The sequence below is a fragment of the Octopus bimaculoides genome, chromosome 6 (assembly GCF_046866305.1).
Source record: "Octopus bimaculoides isolate indiv1 chromosome 6, ASM4686630v1, whole genome shotgun sequence".
Taxonomy (NCBI): Eukaryota; Metazoa; Mollusca; class Cephalopoda; order Octopoda; family Octopodidae; genus Octopus; species Octopus bimaculoides.
Genome location: NC_142933.1, coordinates 20,222,913 through 20,246,531, shown reverse-complemented (window position 1 = coordinate 20,246,531; position 23,619 = coordinate 20,222,913). Strand labels below are relative to the sequence as shown.

The window sequence follows — 23,619 nt, the reverse complement described above, 5'->3', positions numbered from 1 at the left end:
GAAATATGTTACAAAATAGAAACTACACGTGGAAATATAAGGGGAAAGTAAGAAGAAAAATAAGCGAAAAATGCCCATTGGAAATCAAAATGAGTAACGGCTTTTTATGAAAAGTAACGACAGATATATATAATTAGATGAACTGAGGTAGGAATAAAAGTAATAAATGTCATTATTGTGAGTTGTTAAAGAGATTCAAAAGCATACCGATTTCGTAATATTACTAATCATTACTTTGAATGCACACCGACGAAGAATAAGTAAATGGAGATATTGAAGTTAATAAGAGTTTATTATCAGCAAAATATCAATCATTATCCCTTACAATTATTTAAATAAAGGTCAGTGAAGTTAAATATCTCCGAGCATAATCTGTTCACAGCTAGAAAAAATATACCCTTAGATATTTTTGTGTTAGTTTTTTGAACGCTGTGATGATTCAAAAAGCTAACACACGAAATATCAAAGGGAATATTTTCTCCCTCTGAAGAGATTATGCTCAGAAATGAGATTTTACTGATAATAAACTCTTATTAACATCAAAATCTCCATTTTCTTATTCTTCATTTGCATGATTATAAACCATGGTTTATACATGAACCTATTATTTTAAGGATATTAACCTACCCAAAAATATTAGGTATTGAACCAGTATTTCCTTGGATGATACCATCCCTTTGTGAGGCAAACATACTCTCTATTTGAATCATATATCTCTTTTACACTTTTACTTGTTTCAGTCTTTTGACTGTGGCCATGCTGGAGCACCGCCTTTAGTCGAGCAAATCGACCCAGGACTTATTCTTTGGAAGCCTAGTACTTATTCTATCGGTCTCTTTTGCCGAACTGCTAGTTTACGGAGACAGAAACACACCAGCATCGGTTGTCAAGCGATGTTGGGGGGACAAACACAGACATACAAACACATACACACATACATACATATATACATATATACGATAGGCTTCTTTCAGTTTCCGTCTACCAAATCCACTCACAAGGCTTTGGTCGGCCCGAGGCTATAGTAGAAGACACTTGCCCAAGATGCCACGCAGTAGGACTGAATCCGGGACCATGTGGTTGGTAAGCAAGCTACTTACCACACAGCCACTCCTACATATATATATATATATATATATATATATATATATATATATATATATATATATATATATATATATATATATATATATATATATATATATATATATATATATATATATATATATATATATATATATATATATATATATATATATATATATATATATATATATATATATATGTATATATATATATGTATATATATATATATATATATATATATATATATATATATATAATTATTATAAAATCTGGTAATTAATCATATGTTAATTAATATCGACTAATTATCAGGAAGCCAGCACATCTAAAGAATCAAAGAGATTCAGAAATATTATCTGCAATCTCAGGGGATTAAGGTACATTTTAAAAAGTAACGTCGACCACTAACGTGGACAATTACTGCGCTAGAAATAGATCACATCTTGTGGACACAAGATGTGATCTATTTCTAGCGCATTAACTGTCCACGTTAGTGGTCGACGTTATTTTTTAATATATATATATATATATATATATACATATACATATACATGCTGAGTGGAAGAATCCTAAAAGATCAACTGTCAGGATCAACATGCTCTATTAAGTGTTTAAATGCAACCCATCCACGGGACGGTGTCCATGGTTGTATAATCACCTAAAGAAAAATTCATTATGGCTGAAAGTACCATTTCAAATATGAAAATGGAACTGGGCAGCGATAGTGTCCATGGAGTCCGTGTAACCAGCACAACAGAACTATCTATCTATCTATCTATCTATCTATCTATCTATCTATCTATCTATCTATCTATCTGTCTGTCTCTCTGACTGCATGTCTGTCTGTCTGCCTGTCTGTTTATCTATCTATGTATCTCTATTTGAGATATATACGTATACTAGACATAACTACGTTTGGGACAGCATCTTGCATGTTGTAATTACGGTTAAGAAGATTAGTGTTAACCATATTATTCGGAAAGGTTTAACTGGGTGCTATCACTGTTACTAGAAGCTATGCTAAAAGTACTACCAATTTCTCGGCTGGAACAGATTACACCAGGAGTGTCAAATGTAGGTTGAGTTCCCCCCACCCCTAGACTAGCAACTAATTCCTCATTGATATATACATTACTGCCTAGATTATTACTACCGTCACTTGTAAGACTCTTCTTCTTCTTCTTCTTCTTCTTCTTCTTCTTCTTCTTCTTCTTCTTCTTCTTCTTCTTCTTCTTCTTCTTCTTCTTCTTCTTCTTCTTCTTCTTCTTATTCTTCTTCTTCTTCTTCTTCTTCTTCTTCTTCTTTCTTCTACTATCTCTAAAATTATTACTAACCACCAAGACAATTACCAATATAGTTAACCGCACAAACCTCGTTTATTATTATGGTTTTCTAATTTTAAATTAATATACCCTCTAAATTTTCTTAAGTTATGTGCTGCAATTATTTCCGCTAAATATCTAATAGCTGAACATGCAAATTTAACTGTGTGTGGATTAATAAAAAATGCTATTATAACAGAACTGAATCCAAGTTAAGCAGGAATATATATGCTTGCACCAACTTACTCATCCATATATGCTCTCGCACGCAAATATTTTAGTCAGAATCGTTTCGAACATAAATGAAAGACCTTTATAACGCTTGTTCGCAATTTCTTGGTTTAATCGGAAAACGATATTGAGAAGATTTATTTCCTCTCCAGTTATTTTCCTACTTTTGGTCTTACAAGAAACCGTGATATAACTGAGTTGAAGAAAATAAATTTGATTCTTTTATATATTTTGTTAGTAATATTTTCAGAGAAGTTTCTCTTATTTCGAAAGTGACTGGGAATTGAGAGGGTTGTATATATGCTTCAGATACTGGGAAAACAACTGTGGTCAGGTATTTGAAATTACTATTCATGAAGCTTTGCTACATTCACGTGTTGCATAACCATTTATAGACGGTACATAGAAATACTTGAGAGATTCCACCAGAAATATCGAAGGTATGTATTAAACATTAGTTGGAAATATTTTACATCTTGTACAATGTGCTGGAACAGTGAGCTACTTAGTATGGAGACTGATCTCATCTAGAACCATATGTAGTGGGTTGGGCATATCATTCATCTGAGCTTCCGGGGATGTTACTTTATTCGGAATTCATTCTCCGTTATTAACGTTCCAGACACAAATGAAAAAGAGGTTTCATGACGATAAAAGAAACAATTTTAATTTCTTAAATACCAGCATTGTTTACTAAAAACATCTCGCATCAAATAGAACAGAATAGCAGTTAATACCAAGCAAGAACAGCTTGCTTTGAGTAAATCAGAATTGCCTTTAATAGTGAAATATAACGTACGAAAATTGAAGGATATTGAAGATCCTAAATGTAGAGTGACCTGGGATAGTCTTCCCTGTACAGTCTGTAGATGCATTACTATTTCAAAGGCCGGACTTGTCATCCATGAAAAGTCATATATTGGATGCCTTACACAGAATATGTATATGGCTTGAATGGCACCAGAAGATTAGGGCTGTCTTTTACGTTTAAAAGTGTGTTCATCTGTTGCTGAACTCCATTTGAAATCCATTTTAGACGAATCCACAAGGACATTGCAACTGTTGTATTCCAGGAGAAATTATGCATAACATTTGTCGCAAAATTTTGAAAAAACATTAAGACAAGGCAATCATCTTACAGCTTATAGCAGAAATAATGTCACAACTGTTACTGGTATATCTCCACAATAAGAAATTGTATCTGATAGAAATTGAGTTAACGATTTTCTCTTTCTCTCTCTCTCTCTCTCTCTCTCTCTCTCTTTATATATATATATATATATATATATATATATATATATACATATATATATATATATATATATATATATATATATATATATATATATATATATATATATATATATATATATATATATATATATATATATATACATATATATATACATATATCATTGTTTAAGAGGACAACAAACGTTAAAGCAAGGTAAACAACTCAAGTGGTATACAATGTTATTATTGGAAAAGTAATTAAAAGCCTTACAGCAGTTTCTGTGATATCCCAGAAACAGCGGTAAGACTTTGAATTACTTTTCCAATAATAATAATGTATATCATTTGAGATGTTTACCTTGCCTTAAGGTTTGTTGTCCTCTTTAACAATTATATATCTGTTATATCGGAAATCTATAATAACTCAATAACTACCACCTCAGCTATACATATTCATATGTGGGTACAGGACGTCACCAACAGTAAACAACATTAAATACGAAAACAAATGAGTTTAATACGCAAACAACGAGAGAAACAAATGTATATATGTATGTATGTATGTATATATGTGTGTATGTATATATAAAAATGTGTGCATAAACAAAAGGGAAACAGACACAGGCGACTAACTTCTCATCAGTTATCGGCCAATGAATCAATGGCAATTTCGCGCCTTCAACATTACTATTGATCCCATTCTCTTGGGACTAACAGCATGAAGCCACCATGAAATATAGAGCCGACGAAAAAGGGACCAAGCATAAAAGAAAATGAACAGTCAAACAAGAAATAAACAAATATGGATTACAGAGAGTTAACATTCAAATATGAAATAAATGTTATTCAAGACGAAACAATTGGCGATAGCAGGACGGAAAAAGACGAAAACAAACGAGACGAAATGTGGACATACGAACAAGCTGAAATAAGTGAACAGATACGGCCTTAGCCCCCAGACAAAGATATGGCTAACGCCAGGAAGAATATCTTAAAGGATCAACAGAGAGACAACGTAACGTGGTGAGAGTGGGAGACGAGAGAAAATACGACCAGTCCCTTCGGCGTTCGGCATGAAAAGGAAGAGGGTAAAAGGTGACGATGACCACGAGTCAAGTGTCAGTAGCAGATGGGAGAAAAGTAATTGAAGGCAGGGAGAGAGATACAGAATGCAGAGAGGGGAGGCAAAGGACAGGAACAAATAACAGCACAGAAATGTGGGAAGGGGAGAAAGAAAGAGAGAGAGAGAGAGAGAGAGAGAGAGAGAGAGAGAGAGAGAGAGAGAGAGAGAGAGGGAGAGAGAGAGAGAGAGCGAGAGAGAGAGAGAGAGAGAGAGAGAGAGAGAGAGAGAAAGGGAGTGGGTGGAAGGGAGAGAAAGGAAGAGAAAAGGCGAGAATAGACGTCATACGAAAATATGAAAACACTTTCTGTAAACAAAATAAGAGTACCTGGCATTCCATTAAATAATAAGTTTAAAAAAACTGCAATAAATGCAGAAAGGAACAGGAAACAGACACATCTATGTAAAAATATCAAAAAAAAAATATCAACTAGATTTGGACTGAGAGATAAAGTTTACTCAATGTAGCTGCAATCAGTGTCCACCACGGCCTGAAGTCTGCCTCGGTACATGCGTTCTTCACTGTGTCCCTAGGAGGATCTTCGTACACCTCCTTGATCTTGTCCACCAGCGTGGCCTTGACGCTGCAGTCAGAGCGTTTTGTGTCTTTCTTAACCGCATCTCACATGTATTAATCTATGGGATTACAATCAGGGCAATCAGGAGACCAGAAATAGGGTCCGGTGAAGTCGTAGAAATTCTATTCTCCGACCACCACTTCTAATTCTTTTCGTAGGTATGGCAAGGAGGAGAATCCTGCTGCCACACAAATGACCTTCCAGCAGCAATCCTCCCCAGTTCACATAGCCCCCTGAAATAACCCTAATGCGTTGTTCACAGTTGTGGAGCGATATGATGTCGTCTTCGCTGGAGACACACCCGAAGAGCATCACAATTTGGGCGAACATGGTTGTCATGATGTCCATATCACATTCTACAGTCTTTTCAGTGTTCAGAGAGCGTTGAGCAGCAGTCATGACACCATTATGACACCTGGTGCTAATAATTATGATACAGGTAACTCTTTCCCCAAATTTATATGGCTTTCAGTACTCTGTCTCAACTAACTTTTTCTAAACTACAAATTTATATTTATACTCCCAAACGCCGTTGTCTCTTCCCAAATACATCAACTTCTTCGTGAAAATAGGAGACATAAATGATAGTCAAATTTATCCCGACTACACTGTGTATACGTGGGTGTGAATGTGTATGTATATAATGTTCCTATATTTCACTAAGAATACATGTATGCATATGTGCTTGTGTGTTAGTGTGTGTGTGTGTGTGTGTGTGTGTGTGTCTGTGCGCGCGTGTGTGTGTGTGTTTCATGAATGTAGCAAAACCCACATCCTTTTTATATCGTATAAATCATTTGATTATTTACTGACACAAGAAATTTGTGTCTAGAGTTATTTTTTTACATTCTTCTTCAAAATGTAGAAGACATTAACTGTACTTCCTACATGTGATTTTGTTTTACATCATTGAATGCATACCTACATATTGGGAACGAGAATAATTTGACAGCCTGGATTATATATAATGCAAAAATAATAGAACATTGTTGTTAGGTGTGACATGCATCTACTGAAAAATGTACTAGTCTATCTATCTATCTATCTATCTATCTATCTATCTATCTATCTATCTATCTACAATCATGCGTATATATATATATATATATATATATATATATATATATATATATATATATATATATATATATATATATATATATATATATGAAAACATACATTCATCATGCACAAATAATACACGCACATATGTACGTTTGTATGCATGCATAAGAATATATGCATATATATGTATTTGTTAGAAGCTTATGATTCAGTTACTGGCTATGCGTTATCCATCAACTCTTTGACGTCCAAAGTATCATACAGAGTGAGAAATTCTAAGCAGCTAAGGAAATGAGCCGTCAGCACCAGTCAAATTAATTAGCGCTGCCAAATGTATTCATTTAAGTGTTCCTTCAGCAGTGAGTGCATCGAAACTAATAAAATATACACGTACACACAACACATGAACAGATAGACATATATGGGCATTAATACAGATACGTAAATATATATATATTTACACACACCCACACACACATGCACACGCGCGCACACACACATACACACATATGTGCACATACACACACATGCGTACATACATACACACACACACACATACAAACATACATACATACATACACACAGAGAAGAGAATAGAAGACAAAATTCCATCGAAGCACGCTGTTCCTTCGTTTCTGCCATCACAAAAATCGACGAACAGAATAGAAGCACTGTAAAACAAAGACGCACCACATGACAGTCAGATCTCACACCACGCTATCGATCGGCAAACTGCCACCTGGGGGTCGCATTAAGTGGCTTCTAGCAGTGGAATCCCGAACTACAGGAGATTTTTCCCACAAAAAAATGTATGCGGTTACTTTTGAATGCCTCCTCGTATATAAATATATATGGGGGGTGGGGAGGTGATACGCGCGAGCGCGTACATGTGTGTGTGGACAGACAAAAGAAAAAAAGCACAACGCATTCAGCATTTGTTATATGTATTATTATTTAAAACAGGACCATTTGGCTCCATGGTTCGTGGGTCTCTGACAGAAATCGAATTCAATAATCTAAGCCTGAAAGTGACGGGTTTCTGTTAGAAGCTTGAGAAACTTTAAGTCGCATGGAGCCAAATCAGACTGTTTTAAATAATGTAAAAATATCACTATCCTCTGGTTACATCCAGTTAACATCGACGGAACGATCCAGGCTAATTGACCAGATATCATTAAAGATATGGAAGAAAATATATGTAGACTAATAGATATCAGTGTTCCAACTGAAAGAGAATATATTTGTAAAGGAATTTGTCAAATTAAGTAAATATAAGGACCTGGAAATTGAAATACAAAACATAGGCATCTTAAAGCGAGAACTGTTCCTTTTATTGCGTGTGCTCTAGGTTTGATAAAGGATGTCAAAAACATCTGGATATTATCCCAGGAGAGCCATGTCTCAGATAAATCCAAAAGATTGTGCTAACAAGTACTGACCACATCCTTAGGAAAAAACCCCATCAATTTAAATGTCTGTGTTATATTGCTTGAAGACATTTTGCTAGTGCCCCTATCAATTTCCCTCCCCAAGCTTTCAGTCATACTGTAACATCTGTTATCCTTCACTCACCCTATGAGACTGGGCGTGTCTCGGCAAGTGATTGTAACAAACCTGCAGATTAATAGTAAATAATAATAATAATAATAATAATAATAATAATAATAATAATAATAATAATAATAATAATAATAATAATAATAATAATAATAAGAAGAAGAAGAAGAAACCTCTGAAAGTATAAAGATCTGGAAATAGAGTTGACTAGAATGCGGTGTCTAAAACAGAAAGAATTCCAATCATAGTAGGTGCATTAGGTAAGATAAAAGAATATATTGGCTTCAAAGCTGAACACCAGAAATATTATTTCAACAATAAACTCGCGCGTAGTGGCAGTAGTTCGGTATGGCGCTGGAATCCGGAAGTCGACAGAGGAAGAGCTAATGGAGACGTACAGGAAGAGAATAAAGCTCTTAACGATGCATGAAACCCATCATCTATGTGCAGGCACTGATCACTATACATGAAGAAATCAAATGGAGAAAGGAAACTGATAAATGCGGAAGACTGCTTACGCATCGAACTCGAGAGATAAAAAAACAAACAACATTTTGAAAGGATTGACGTAACTCTTCAAAGAGGTAAATAGACAATACGAAGAGTGCGGTACGATTGCAATAGATATTTTATTGGTCGAACGATATTTCGACAGCTTCCCTGTCTTTGTCGAGCTAAAAATGAAAAGTGATACGTAGAGATTCAAAATTATATAAGTTCCAATTCAAAAGTTTGAACGAGAGCAAGTAGTCGAAATATCGTTCGACCAATAAAATATGTATTGCAATCGCATGACGTTCTTCATTTTGTCGAATAATAATAATAATAATAATAATAATAATAATAATAATAATAATAATAATAATAATAATAATAATAATAATAATAACTCGAATGTGGAATCTAAAAACAAACAATTCCTATCATAGTAGGTGCCTTAGGCATGGTAAAAAATATTCAGACAATACATAACAAAACACCTGTACTTACAAATATATATAAAATACATAACATTGCACTACTGGGCACTGCACACATCCTACGCAAAACGCTTTCAATACAGTAACAATAAGAGCATCATAGCAAACCACAGCACATACCCAAGGCACACAGAGCTGCGCTGGGTAGTGAAGTGAAAGCACGTTATAAAAATAAATCTACTGAACAACAACAACAACAACAACAACAACAGCAACAATAACAACAACAAAAATAATAATAATAATAATAATAATAATAATAATAATAATAATAATAATAATAATAATAATATGCGCTCCTGATGCAGTACCAGGCAGTGGCTCTCGTGGCTTCTCACCTTAATTGATTGGAAGTGTTATCATGCACATTGTTTTGTCGTGGTATAAAAGATGGGCTACAACAAATATTTTGCTTAATACCACAGATTTGCTTGTGAGTTGTTTGACCATTACAAGTTGAGCATGTCCTTTGGTGGCTGACGATATGTGCATGTCTGATCACGAGCAGAAATAGTGGGGGAGCATCATAGCTATGTGTTGAGAGAAATTCTTTGGGGCTTGGATAGTTACCCTCTGGAAACATGGATGTTTTGTCTAACATCCTTAAACAACACTTATTCAGGGACCTTTTCAGCGGGATGGGCTACTCGACCTGAAGAAAATTCTGGGCTGAACATGCGAGGTCATGCGCTGTTTATCTTGATATGAGATCACCATGTCGTGCAATATGGTTGTGTTGCTTATGCCTGGTGTACCCTTATCAGATAGAAAGGCATGATACGTATACTGGGCTTCGTATAATTGATGGTATGCACTCTTCTCTCACTCAATAATAATGATGTAGTACCAGACGGTGGCTCTCATGGCTTCTGATCTTAACTGATTTGAAATGTTATCATGTACATTGATCTGTCTTGGTATAAAAGATGGTTTACAAAAAATATTCTGCTCAATACCACAGATTTGCGTGTCAGTTGTTTAACCTTAACCAGTCGAGCATGTGTCTTAGAGGCTGACGATATGTGCATCTCTGATCACGAGCCGAAGGAATGGAAGAGCGTCATAGCCATGTGTTGATATGAATAATTTGGGGTTTGGATAATTAACCTTTGGAAACATGGGTGTTTCGTTCAACTCCCTTAACAACTCTTATTCATGGACTTTTTGATCGGGATGGGTTACTTGACCTGAAGAAAATTCTAACTGGATCTCTGTTTATCAGACGGGTAATCATGATGGGTACACTGGGCTTCGTATATTTTACCCCACTGTCATTTTGATGGCATGCACTCAATTATAATAATAATAATGATAGTGATCATGATGATGACGATGATGATCATGATGATAATAATAATAATAATAATAATAATAATAATAACGATAATAACTCCAGAAAAGTCTTCGGTAAACGAGAAAGCAACCATGCTCTGGGATATGCTAATACACACAGATAGAGAAGTTAAGGACAATAGGCCGGATATAGTTGTCAGAAATGACTATGAAAAAAAAAATGCTTTCTAATCGATGTACTTTCAAAATACAAAGATCTGGAAATAGTATCAGAGTAAACGCGTTACGTACGATAAAATATAATATTCAGAGAAAGACATAACAAAAATACCAGGACGTACAAGTATATAAGCATGCATAAAATAGTATTACTAGACACCGCACACATCCTACGTAAAACACTTTCAATACAAGCACAACAACAAACCACAGCAGATACCCAAGGCACACGGAGCTGTGTTTTCTATATACTGTCTTCCCAGTTTTTTCGCGTTTCTTTTATAATTCAATTTCTTTAGTTCGTTATGATATGTGGTTTGCGCCTGATGGATATGTTTGAGTTGTCTCAACATACGAAACTATAAGTAGCGCTTTAATACATGCATTGTGGCCTTTAAATAAATAACTTTTATCTCTCACCAGATCGAGTACATTTCTATCATGGATCAGTACATTATATATATATATATATATATATATATATATATATATATATATATATATATATATATATATATATATATATATATATGCATACGCCATTTGCATGTACAAATTGGAGAAGCAGTACTTAACTCTCTTCCGGAAATAATTTTGATAAATAATTTATCTATTATATTATTTGATATACTCTTATTCGACATTCTTGTTGAAATACTTGCCACTGGCCACTGTGTGGTACTTCTTTCAGTTTACTTTCTTTTCCTTTATGAAGATTGCTTTAGACATAAATGTTTTCTTCTCTTTCTATGAATCTTTGTATCTCGTATGCCAAATATGATGTGTTAACTATTGTGTTGGTGGCAGCTGTTTAGGCAAAAACACAAGTCCACAGCTGTTCATAATAAGATTGTCTACTCATGACTGGCATATCAATTTTGGAGAGATCTTGATTCACAAGATGCCTTTTCCTTCTTCCTTGGAGGTGGCACCAACTGCTAGTATGGGGTTAGTCTAGCGTCTCTGGTAGTGGTAACAATTTCTGGGAACCAAGAATTTATATTCTATGTTATGTAATGTAAGCTAGATCACATTTGGTGTTCAAATATATGTCATTGGAGACACCGTGCAAATACTCGTATCTATCTATCTATCTATCTATCTATCTATCTATCTATCTATCTATCTATCTATCTATCTATCTATCTATCTATCTATCTATCTATCTATCTATGTCAATGTGTGTTTGACTGTGTGAATATAATGTTATTTAGTCTGATACTCTGTATTTCTCCATTTATGTAGTGTTTTCGTCATGTAGGAAACTAGTTGGTAGGTATTCATGCCACCCGACACGCATTACGTGAACTATCAAACCGTTCTTTTTTTTTGTTTTTGACAAGTATCGTTAAATAGAAGAACTATATAATGCACATACACAGTTATACACACTCTCTCCATTCTCTCACTCTTCCTTTCTCTCCCTTCTCTCTTTTACCCTCTCTTTCTTCCTTTCATTCTTTCTTTCTTTCTTTTCTTTCTTTCTCTCTTTCTTTCTCTCTCTCTCTCTCTCTCTCTTTGTCTCTGACACACACACACAAATATACACAAGCTTACAGATGACAACATCCGTACACACATGCGACTTAGGTCCGGGTTGAAAAGAGATTAGTGAATGCAAAATCTTTCTCCTTCTCATATACACACACGCACGGAGCTAGCCGTTAGCCTGCTGCTGACGAGGGAATGAAATAATCAATAGTAGAGAGGCGGGGTCTGATACGCCTGTAGGCAAACAATGTAACTATCGAAGTTCATATTCACGTACAGAAAGTGAAAAGAAAATAATAAAGAAAAGATGAGACTATAAAGTAAGGAAAGTAACTGGAAAGAACTGAGACGGGGAAGCTTGTAAATCAAAAGTCATCCTTTTCATGTGCATACAAATGCTCTCACAACAGGCCAGTTGCATAAGTGTGTATTGTTTCTTCCTAGCTTTCTTTTTTCCTACCTTCATTTATTTCTTTGAAGACCAGCCTAGGACATGTATTTGCATGAGCAAGTGTACTTGTATCCGTGTGCATATGGAGTCTTCATCGCCTTTCCCTCGTGTTCCTATATTCTGTCCCCCGACACCATTCTTCACGGCAAAATGGCTTTTCCTATCATGAAAAATAATACTTTAGAGGATCGCCCTGAATAAACTATTGCCTCTAGGATGACACTGAGTAGTTTTCCCGTTCACTAATGCAAACGGATACATACATATACATATATATGTATATATATATATATATATATATATATATATATATATAAGCAATGTTAATTCTCTAATGAAATTCTTCACTGATATATATTTATATATATATATATATATATATATATATATATATATATATATATATATATATATATATATATATATATATATATAAATATATATATTAGGGTCAAAATCCAAAATTACAAGTAAAAACTCAATTAAAATCAATTTATAAAAAATTAAAATTAAATTGAGCTTTATAGATAAAATATATATAAAATATATAGTTTTAGGGAAAATAACCAAGTTTCAAGAAGTCATCGATGAAAATCCACTATCACATATAGAAAAATTAATAATTAAAAGCACAATAAATGAGTATAATATAAAGTAAAGTAAATATCATAAGATAAATATCATAAGATAAATATAATATAATATAATATTATATTTATCTTATGATATTTACTTTACTTTATATTATACTCATTTATTGTGCTTTTAATTATTAATTTTTCTATATGTGATAGTGGATTTTCATCGATGGGTTCTTGAAACTTGGTTATTTTCCTAAAACTATATATATATATATATATATAGGCGCAGGAGTGGCTGTCTGGTACCAACCACATGGTTCCGGGTTCAGTGCCACTGCGTGGCACCTTGGGCAAGTGTCTTCTACTATAGCCTCGGGCCGACCATAGCCTTGTGAGTGGATTTGGTAGACGGAAGATGAAAGAAGCCCGTCGTATATATGTGTATATATATATATATATATATATATATATATATATATATATATATGTATGTGTGTTTGTGTGTCTGTGTTTTTCCCCCCACCATCGTTTGACAACCAATGCTGGTCTGTTTAGGTCTCCGTAACTTAACGGTTCAGCAAAAAGACACCGATAGAATAAGTACTAGGCTTACAAAGAATAAGTCCTGGGGTCGATTTTCTCGGCTGAAGGTGCTGCTCCAGCATGGCCGCGGTCAAATGACTGAAACAAGTAAAAGAGTAAAAGACAAAGAGTAAAGAGTATATATATATATATATATACGGACACAGAACGTCACCAACTGTAAACATCATGAAGTACGAAAACAAACGTGTTGAATACGCAAACAACGAGAGAAAATCGAAAACGGAACAAGTACCACAGAAAACAACCCTTCATCAGTTATCGCCTACCTACTCCTCATTTCGAGCATTCACAGACAAATGCTCGAAATGAGGATTAGATTCGTGGCACTCGGTCAGTTATGACGACGAGGCTTCCAGTTGATCCGATCGACGGAAAAGCCTGCACGTGAAATTAACGTGCAAGTGGCTGAGCACTCCACAAACACGTGTACCTTTAACGTAGTTCTCGGAAAGATTCAATGTAACGCAGAGTGTGACAAGGCCGGTCGTTTGAAATACAGGTACAACAGAAGCAGGAAGAATGAGTAAAAGAAGGTTGTAGTGAAAGAGTATTGCAGGGTTCGTTACCACACCCTGCTGGATCCTAGTGGAGCTTTTAGGTGTTTTCGCTCAATAAACACTCACAACGCTCGGTCTGGGAATCGAAGCCACGATCCTACGACCGTGAATTTTCTGCCCTAACGACTAGGCCATTGTACCTCTGAGGAGTAGATAGACAGCCGACGACTGATGAAGTGTCGTTCTTTGTGTTACTTGTTCTGCTTTCCATTTTCTCACTTTTTTTGCGTATTTAACTCGTTTGTTTTCGTACCTCATGTTGTTTACAGTTGGTGACGTCCTGTACACTCACATACTGATACAGACACACACACACACACACACATATATGTATCTGTGTGTGTGTCTGTATATATATATATATATATATATATATATATATATATATATATATATATATATATATATATATATATATATATATATATATATATATATATATATATATATATATATATATATATATATATATTATTTATATTATTATTTAATCGAACGCCAAGCATCCATTTCCAAGTAAGTTTATATATATATATCTAATATATATATATATATATATATATATATATATATATATATATATATATTATATTTATGTATAGATATTATACATACGCACACACACAAACACTCACAAACATACACGTGCACACACATACGCATGCACACATTATATGTATATATATGCTAGCATACCCGTGTCATCACAAAAACCGCCTATTTTATTAATGAGAGAAAATGGCGTATGAAAACTAGCAGAAACTACTGATGCGTGTCAGTAATCGAGGAAGCATGCATAGAATGTGAACACATGATTATAACAATTTCGTTGAAATTATTATATAAACACGTGTGTGTGTATGTGTGTGTGTGTGTGTGTGTATGTGTGCGAGTATGTGAAGTATACTCTTTTTACTTGCCTGCAAAGGGTCAGCCCTAGGCTATTTTAGAAACTTGACTAAGGCGCCTATCCACGCCTGCATGTGTATGAAAATATGTACTAAATTTAATTTAAAACGTAGATCTGACATTGAAGTTGGACCTTGTGGCTTAGATAAAACTAGAATAGAAAGATGATGTTTTGTTAATATATATATATATATATATATATATATATATATATATATATATATATATATATATATAAATAAACATTTATATATATGTATATATATATGTTTGTGTGTGTTGAGTGTGTGTGTGTGTGTGTGTATGTATATATATATATATATATATATATATATATATATACACATATATATTCTTATAAATGTTACGTAATCGATAATAGTCTTTAAAAATTAGTTTAATATTCTATTTCATATGTATATATGTGTATGAAATTAATAAATTAGATATAATTTGCGATAAAATTTGCGGTTATATTTTGAATAAAATACCGCTACTTCAAAGTAAAATCTCTCAGATTAGTTGACCTGTAACTGGTGTTTCTGACTCCCATTCTTCCCCACTCCGTTCCTCGCGGATTTCCTTCCACCAGTGCGACCTACATGAAACAAATTGCACTTCATTATATGTAATACACACCCCCACATACACACACGTACACACAGACACACATATACACATAATATATATATATATTTATATATATCCATACACATAAAATATATATATATGCATGTACATAGTATATATACACACATACACATATAATCATAAATACAGAAAGCATTATGAAACATGCATACATTTCGTGAAATTGACTGCCATTATTCTGCAAATCAGTGGAGGCAAACTGTCGGGGAAGATGTTTAGTGACGTTTTTTCTAGCTATTTATGTTCTGAATTCGAAGTCTTTCAAGTTTGAATTTACCTTTCCCTTATTCGGGGAAAATAAATTAACAATCAATCAAGTATTGGAGTCGTTCTAATCGACTTCCCTTTCCCCTCAAGTTTGCTGGTCTTGTACTAAAATTAGAATTAATTATTACTCAAGGTAATTAGCCAGCTTCTGCAATGCAATCGATCTACTTCCGCAGCGTCCGGGTGTATATTTGAAAAACCTGAAAATACCAACTACGTTTTTTATCATACCTGGAAGCTTGATCGTCTTCATCTAACTGAGTTGGGTATAGGAGTGGAGCGTGACATTTTTTAACGAGCCCAAATTTTAGGTTACATGACACGCCTTCTGGTGCTTTCGCTATTTAGTTGTGCATACAGTTGAAGAAATGCAAACTCTCATGGATCGTATTTCTGCATCGGGCGAGGTATTTGGTTTCAATATTAACCCGGAGAAGATGTTCTAGCCTGTGTCTCGAAATCTAGATGTGAAACTATCGACCTCAGTTAAAGGAACTGTACTGTAGTAGATAAGTTTTTCTATCTGGGCAGCGTAAAGCCGTTCTTTCTCCTTGGATTATAAAATAACTTTAGGGTTTCCGAAGGCAACTTATTTTTTCACGGCTCTTGAAACTTGTATTTGATCTCAACATGGCGTCATAAGGTGTATAAATATTGCGGTGTACCGTGCGTATGTGCTGCCGTAGCTCTTTTATTCATGTAAGACATGGACCCTTTACAGGTTTCATGTAAATGTCCTTGAACGCTTCCTTCACAGATATCTGAGACACATTTTGAATGTTGGTTGATCCTTGCACATTTCACAAACAGAGGCCTGGTTTTAAGAGGAGTCGGCATCCTGAACACTAAGGCGATGTTGCACAAGCATCATTTACGTTGAATTGGACACCAGAGGATCTCGAAGCAGTTGAAGTTTTCAAGAAATAATAACCACCCTGGAATTATACACTTGTTTGTTTGTTTCTCTTTCTTTTTTCTTCCTTTTATTAATCCTTTCTTTCTTCCTTCTTTCTTTACATAAACGAGTTAAGAAAGTTGCATTCTAATTTCCTCATCCACCACTCAGTTCACCACATTCCATCAAACACTGTCACGCAGAAGAAGAATTAGGAAATAAAGAATAAATATATTTGATAATGTACCCCTGTTTACATTATGAGATAGGATAGCCACTACTGGTAGGCTTGTAATTAGCGTCCCCTCCACTTTATGCTAGTGGTTAGGAGGCCTGTAAACCAGTTTTAGTAATTTTATCACGTGCAATTAAGTCTGTCTACACTAAGTGATAGATGGCGGTAGGCCTGTACTCAGATGATAACTATTCCAAGATTTGTAATCAAAGGACTTTCTTCATTATGTGTTCGGTTGAGTACTGGAGTTATAGATCACTTTGACCTGAGCGAGCTTGGATCAATGCCAGAAACAACATTACTAACGCCCTTACATTTCCTTTTATATTCACGTTCATTATTCACTCGGACGCTCGATTTATCTTTGTTTCTTAACTTCTATATTTCTCTTCTTCAGTTTCCAAATTTGTCGCTGAACGCAAAATCTGATATTTGGGATTTATTATTGAAGCAAAGTTGTCATACTTTGGTAAGTCAGCATTTTAGTTCATCAGGCATTATCTGTTGTAGTTATAATTTGTCTAAAGTGTTGTATCTCAGTTTGCATGTACTGTTGCTGTTCTTACTATTGTTATTGTTCCCATTGAATGCATCAATCTCATCAGTTTGGGAGAGCAGGGACTGTTCCATTCGCAGTTTCATCTCTTTAACCAAAATCACACGCGTGAGCACACATACACAGACGGACAGACAGACACGAACACATACACACAGGAACTCATACATGTACACACACACACGCATACGCGACACACACAAACATGTTTTGAGTTTTTGTGTATGTTTATGTTTATATACATATATATGTTTCTGGATTCGGGTGTGGTCGGGGCGTGAGTGTATGTGTATGCGTGTATTCGTGCGTGTGTGTTGTGTGTGTGTGTTGCGTGTGTGTTTGTCCGCGATTGTGTCTTTGTTTGTTTGTGTGTGTGAGTGTGTGTGTGTGTGTGTGTGTGTTTGTAAGAAGAATGTGGAAGAATATATAGGCCTTGAAAACAACTTTGGACATCTCAAAAGAATCAAACAATGAAATGAAAAACTTTTAACTAAAATCAATGTTTTACGAATAGATATTAGCTAGATTTCGAACATATTTAAGAAATTATTCTCTCGTTGAATCCAGAAATGGAAATAATGAGCAGAGAAAACGAGAGAAAATTGGATGTGTAAGCAAAGAGATAATGAAACACATAGCGGTAGGATTTATCGATGTCTGTAGAAATTTACGAAAAATATCCAAGTAAAACGCATATTTCTAAAAAGAGAAAAACGAGAGAAAACAGAGACAAATGCGAGAGAAGCATTCTAGAAGATTAAAACGACAATAAAAGCAATTCTCCATTGAACTGATCCCGCACCCTTGAGAAAAACAATTAGATAAAAACCAAGGTTTAGCTTGAGACATTCTTTCTCAAGGCAGAAATTAAGCTCAACTTCAGTTTAACATATTTAAGAGGTCATTATTTGGTTGATGCTACTAATACATTACTTGTAAGGAAAAGAAAGAAAACGTGATATTTAGAGAGAGTAGAAACAAATTTGTGTTAAGACATTTCTTTTGGGCTCTAGATAAATTAACTATATCGAAATAAAAAAAAAATATTGTTTGAACGTAAAACAATAAAATCGAAAATCCACAAGAAAACCAGAAGCATGAAAAATAAGTTTGGATTGGCTTAAGCCTGCTTGTGATTTTCAGACAGCATACAACAAAAAGGATATTAAGGAACTTCATTCTCCTATAAATCAAGTTTATGCTCCTCACTCGATTCCTGCATTCCCATTAGGGCCAAGATTGGCAAAAGTCAAATAAAATATTAAAGGGATCATTCAACGATGGCAAGAATATTTTTATTGATGTACCTAATTGTTCATAAACCATCGATAGATCCTTTTATAGAACTCATCCAGTAAATCCCAATAAAAAAAAAAACCTTTCTTTCTTTTAACGTAAAAATAGTAAAAAGTCTTAGCATTAATGATGTTCCAATAAAAATTCGTAAATTGATTGAAGTATGAGGCTGGATGTTCTGCGGAATCTTACGTATTAATGTGGGAAAGTAACACATTTCCTCAACATCTGAGAGATACATTGCTGTACATATTGTGTATAGGGAAATATGGCAAGAACATACACGTTACTTTTGAGGAATTTCTGTTCTCCATATAGTAGAGAAAAACTAAGGAATGATTCTTGGTGAGCTCATCCAGCGTGTGGGTTACCCTTTCTTCTTGAATTTCAATTAGGTTTACACGCTGGACAACAAATCCATTGGTATTATGTTTACTGCTTGTTAACTTCAAGAGAAATGGGTTGTACAAATAGTTTGACTTTTATCGTTGGATCATTTGCCTCATTTTCCTGGTTTAGCGAATTATTAGGTATTATTTGACAATTATCAGAAAAGATGTTAGTCCCAAATCAAATTATTATGATATTCAAACGTATGTGGTAATTGGTGGAGAATGCTCAGACATAGTTTTTTTTTTTATCAGACGTGATGTAAAATCGGGGATAGGACTAGTTCTTTGCTATTTATTTTATATTTTTGCAATGGTCTTATTCAGTCACTTTCAAAGCCTGCACTGAATGTGGTTGTATGTGACAACTGTGTGGTTATCTCACATCAAATATGTGATAACTCTGTGGGTTATCTCACATCAAATAGCTAATTCTAAACCACAAATTTTTATATACCTCTTAGCAAACATCTGATGTTGATGGCTCTGAAATCGGCGTAAAGAATAAGATCAACAAAGTGAATTCTTACAATAGTTCAGCATACAGCTGTTATTTTTTGCATCAACGCAGAGGTTGAATTATTGTGCAAATGTCAAAAGAAAAAAAAGAAAAAGAAAGATAAATATTGGACATTTATTTACTCAAATGGCTCAACGCAGATCAGTTCTCAATAAATCAATCTTCTTTTGAAATCTATGATATCGGATTAGAGATCTCTACCATAAGAGCTTATCTATCAACCATTGCAACGTAGATAAATGATTCTGCCGTTCTGTTACCACCAGATATGTGTTAGAATTACATGTGGGTCACACATGAGTAGAGTGGGGAGAATTTCGAAGAAATTCCTTAATTCCTTTCCAAGTGGGAATATATCTCTGTCTCTGTCTACGTCTCTCAGGCTCCTTCTCCTTCTCTCTCCCTCTGGAAGGGTGCAGGGAGAACATTGCTAGAAATAAGGGTCAAAGACTTTTTTAACTACAAAAGTACATGTTCCATGTACTGACAAGAGAGATAACCTCCACACCGCAAGCGAGAGCATTAGATTGGCTTGCTGATTTCGCATGAGAATTAATATTCATCAGTAATGTTTACTCCATTGTGCGTGACGAAGCTGAAATTCCACTTGTCAATATTTATGGAATTTACCATAGGTATCAGTGACTGATTCCGTAAAATAGTAATGTGAAAATTATAAAATAATTAAGGTGACTAGATGCAAATCAAACCCCAAAAAGAATTAATTCACCGTCACCTCACTAGTATATAAATTATCCACTCCCACACACTCATATATATACACACATACGCACATATATATTTATATATATATATGTATATATATATATATATATATATATATATATATATATATATATATATATATATATATATATATATACAAAATATATACATATATATTTATATATATATATGTATATATATATATATATATATATATATATATATATATATCCAAAATATATACATATATATATGTGTGTTTGTGTGTGTGTCTATATATGTTATGCATCTGTATATAAATATGTGTGTGTATGTATGTGTCTCCAAAAATGTGTGCGCGCACGAGTCTGTGTGTGTATATAATTAACTTAATTTTTCTGTATATTTTACGCAACAAAAGCAATTACATGTGGGTCACACAACAGGAGAGCGGGGAGAATTTCGAAGAAAGTCCCTAATTACGAATGTTTATAATTTTTCTGACTAATATTTTGACTTGACTTGATTTGCCATATTATCCCTTAACTAGATACGTACAGAAATATTGGAAACTTGTATTATATTTATACAAAGACATGCATGCGTATGTGTGTGTATATGCATACGTATGTACCAAAGAATCTATTATGAAATATATAATATATCCGCATTGTTCAAGGCATTATGATATGATAACAAGGAGATTCACTTTATGTTTGTAGCAAGCTTAGTGGCTATATAGAGCTCGCTTATTCGCCCAAATTCGTTGTAAATGTTATATAAGCATCACATTCTTGTAATCCTAATTTGTCAGAAGAGAATGAAGTATTGTGCATGTATTCACAAAGTATAAAATTGCACAGAAAATGTAATCAGCATTAATAAGAGATCAGTGAAACCTTATTAGATGTGTTTTGATTGCATAATGTTTGCATTAACAACACTATGTACGACATCAACGAATTAACGAAGGAATACCTGCTAAGAATAGTTGCAAAATTTTCTTTAATTCATGCATTAATATACATTAGGATCTGTATTTCTAGAGACACATAAAAGATGGGGGATATGTTAAAGTTTGCTTTATTTCATGAATAAAAGAAATGAACAATCCCGAACACAACCGTATCCAGCACTACACCAACAGCAAGTATGTCCGTAACAATGAAGGAACCATTTAGAAATAGAAGCCAAATCTATCTCATACTGTATTAAATTGAGTTAAAAAATGAACGAAATATCAAAGGATATAGCTCGGGTAACTGTGTCCCAAAAATAAAAATAATGGCAAGATGGGCGCAGCAAGGGAAGTTTTATCAGAGTTGACCAAGGATAAACAATAAGAGCAACAAATACAGAACCCAGCATGTTTTAATCAATTAGTTGTTCTGAGCCGTAAATCTACCCTACAGTGATAATACGGTCTAGTGGTCAGGGATTGGTTATCTCTGGTTCCATTATCTCTAAAGCAAGAAATCAATGAGCTCATGCGCAAATAAGCATACACTGCGCAAGATCAGTAATGTTTTTGAAAACCGCGTACGTATACACACATAATGAAACGTACACGTCCATAGTGGCTTTGATATGTTAAAAGGGGAGTACACACACGCACACACACACACACACACACATACATACATATGTATAAAACTTACTTGGAAGAGGATGCGTGGCGTTCAATCATATAATAATAATAATAATAATAATAATAATAATAACAGTATATATACATACGAATATGTCTACAGGTGCGTGTGGTATATATAAATATATGTATGTATATGTGTATGTATGTATATACACACACACACATATATATATATATATATATATATATATATATATATATATATATATATATATATACCACACATACACACACCTATGTATACGTATAAATATATGCAAATGTATATACACATATATTCGTATGGATAAAAGTGTATGTACACACACACACACACACACACACACACACACACACACACACACACACACACACGCACACACACACATATATCTGCATGTGTGATTTTGTGTTTTTCTAAATGGATTTTTAAGACTTTTGCTTTTCGACGAGTCATGTATAACACTTCAATTTTTACCTAATACAAGTTTTTATATAATTTATTTCTCAGCTAGATCAATAAGTAGGCTATAGAAGGAGAAATATTTGTGCCAGTTAAGCCGACCAAATAATAATTACCATATTAATGCTATTTCGAAAACATTCATCAATTTATTACGTATAAAGCACTTAAAAACGAAAACCACTTAAATCTAGGACTGTGGATTATTGGAATCGGTAGAACTACGAATAAAACACATTGCGGTATTGAATTACATTACTTTACGTTCTGAAATTCCATCCTGCAAGGCCCGATTAAATAAATCACAACGGGATAATAGCATATTAGTATGGAAGCTTTTGAGAAATTCTAGACATTGAAAACATTAATTGTTTGAACCAGATAAAATGCAACAATGAGAGAGTTTTTTTCCAAGGTTCATCCTCAATATAGGAATATGATTAAAATATCTCCTAAATGAAACTCTATGTCTTGAAAAGAAAGGCGTTAGATAATGAATATTTAGATATAAAATTTCTGAACGATGGACAGGAATATCATCTTGTGAGCTTGATCGGTCTTTGATCTAAGAAAGATAATGCTAATGGTTTCTAATTTACGCACAAGTCCATCAGTTTTGAGGGTTCCGGTATTTGATTGTTACTTTGTTATTCACTCCGAAACGATGAAAGGCATAGATCGCAAAGAGCAGGAAGAAATATTGCAGAGCATATTCCAACACTCTAACGATATT

General features: G+C 34.0%; 1 protein-coding gene across 6 annotated transcripts in view; it reads left to right on the top strand.

Annotated features, from left to right (window-relative positions):
- Window positions 1-23,619, top strand: part of LOC106872923 (G protein-coupled receptor dmsr-1-like) — a 477,534-nt gene that overhangs the window by 74,443 nt on the left and 379,472 nt on the right. For 5 of the 6 annotated variants that reach the window (XM_089353538.1, XM_089353536.1, XM_089353537.1 and 2 more), the window contains exon 2: window positions 17,725-17,796. The exons of the other annotated variant lie outside the window; for it this stretch is intronic. The gene's annotated coding sequence lies outside the window, so the exon portion shown is untranslated. The remainder of the gene's footprint in view (window positions 1-17,724; window positions 17,797-23,619) is intronic. 6 annotated transcript variants of the gene reach the window in all.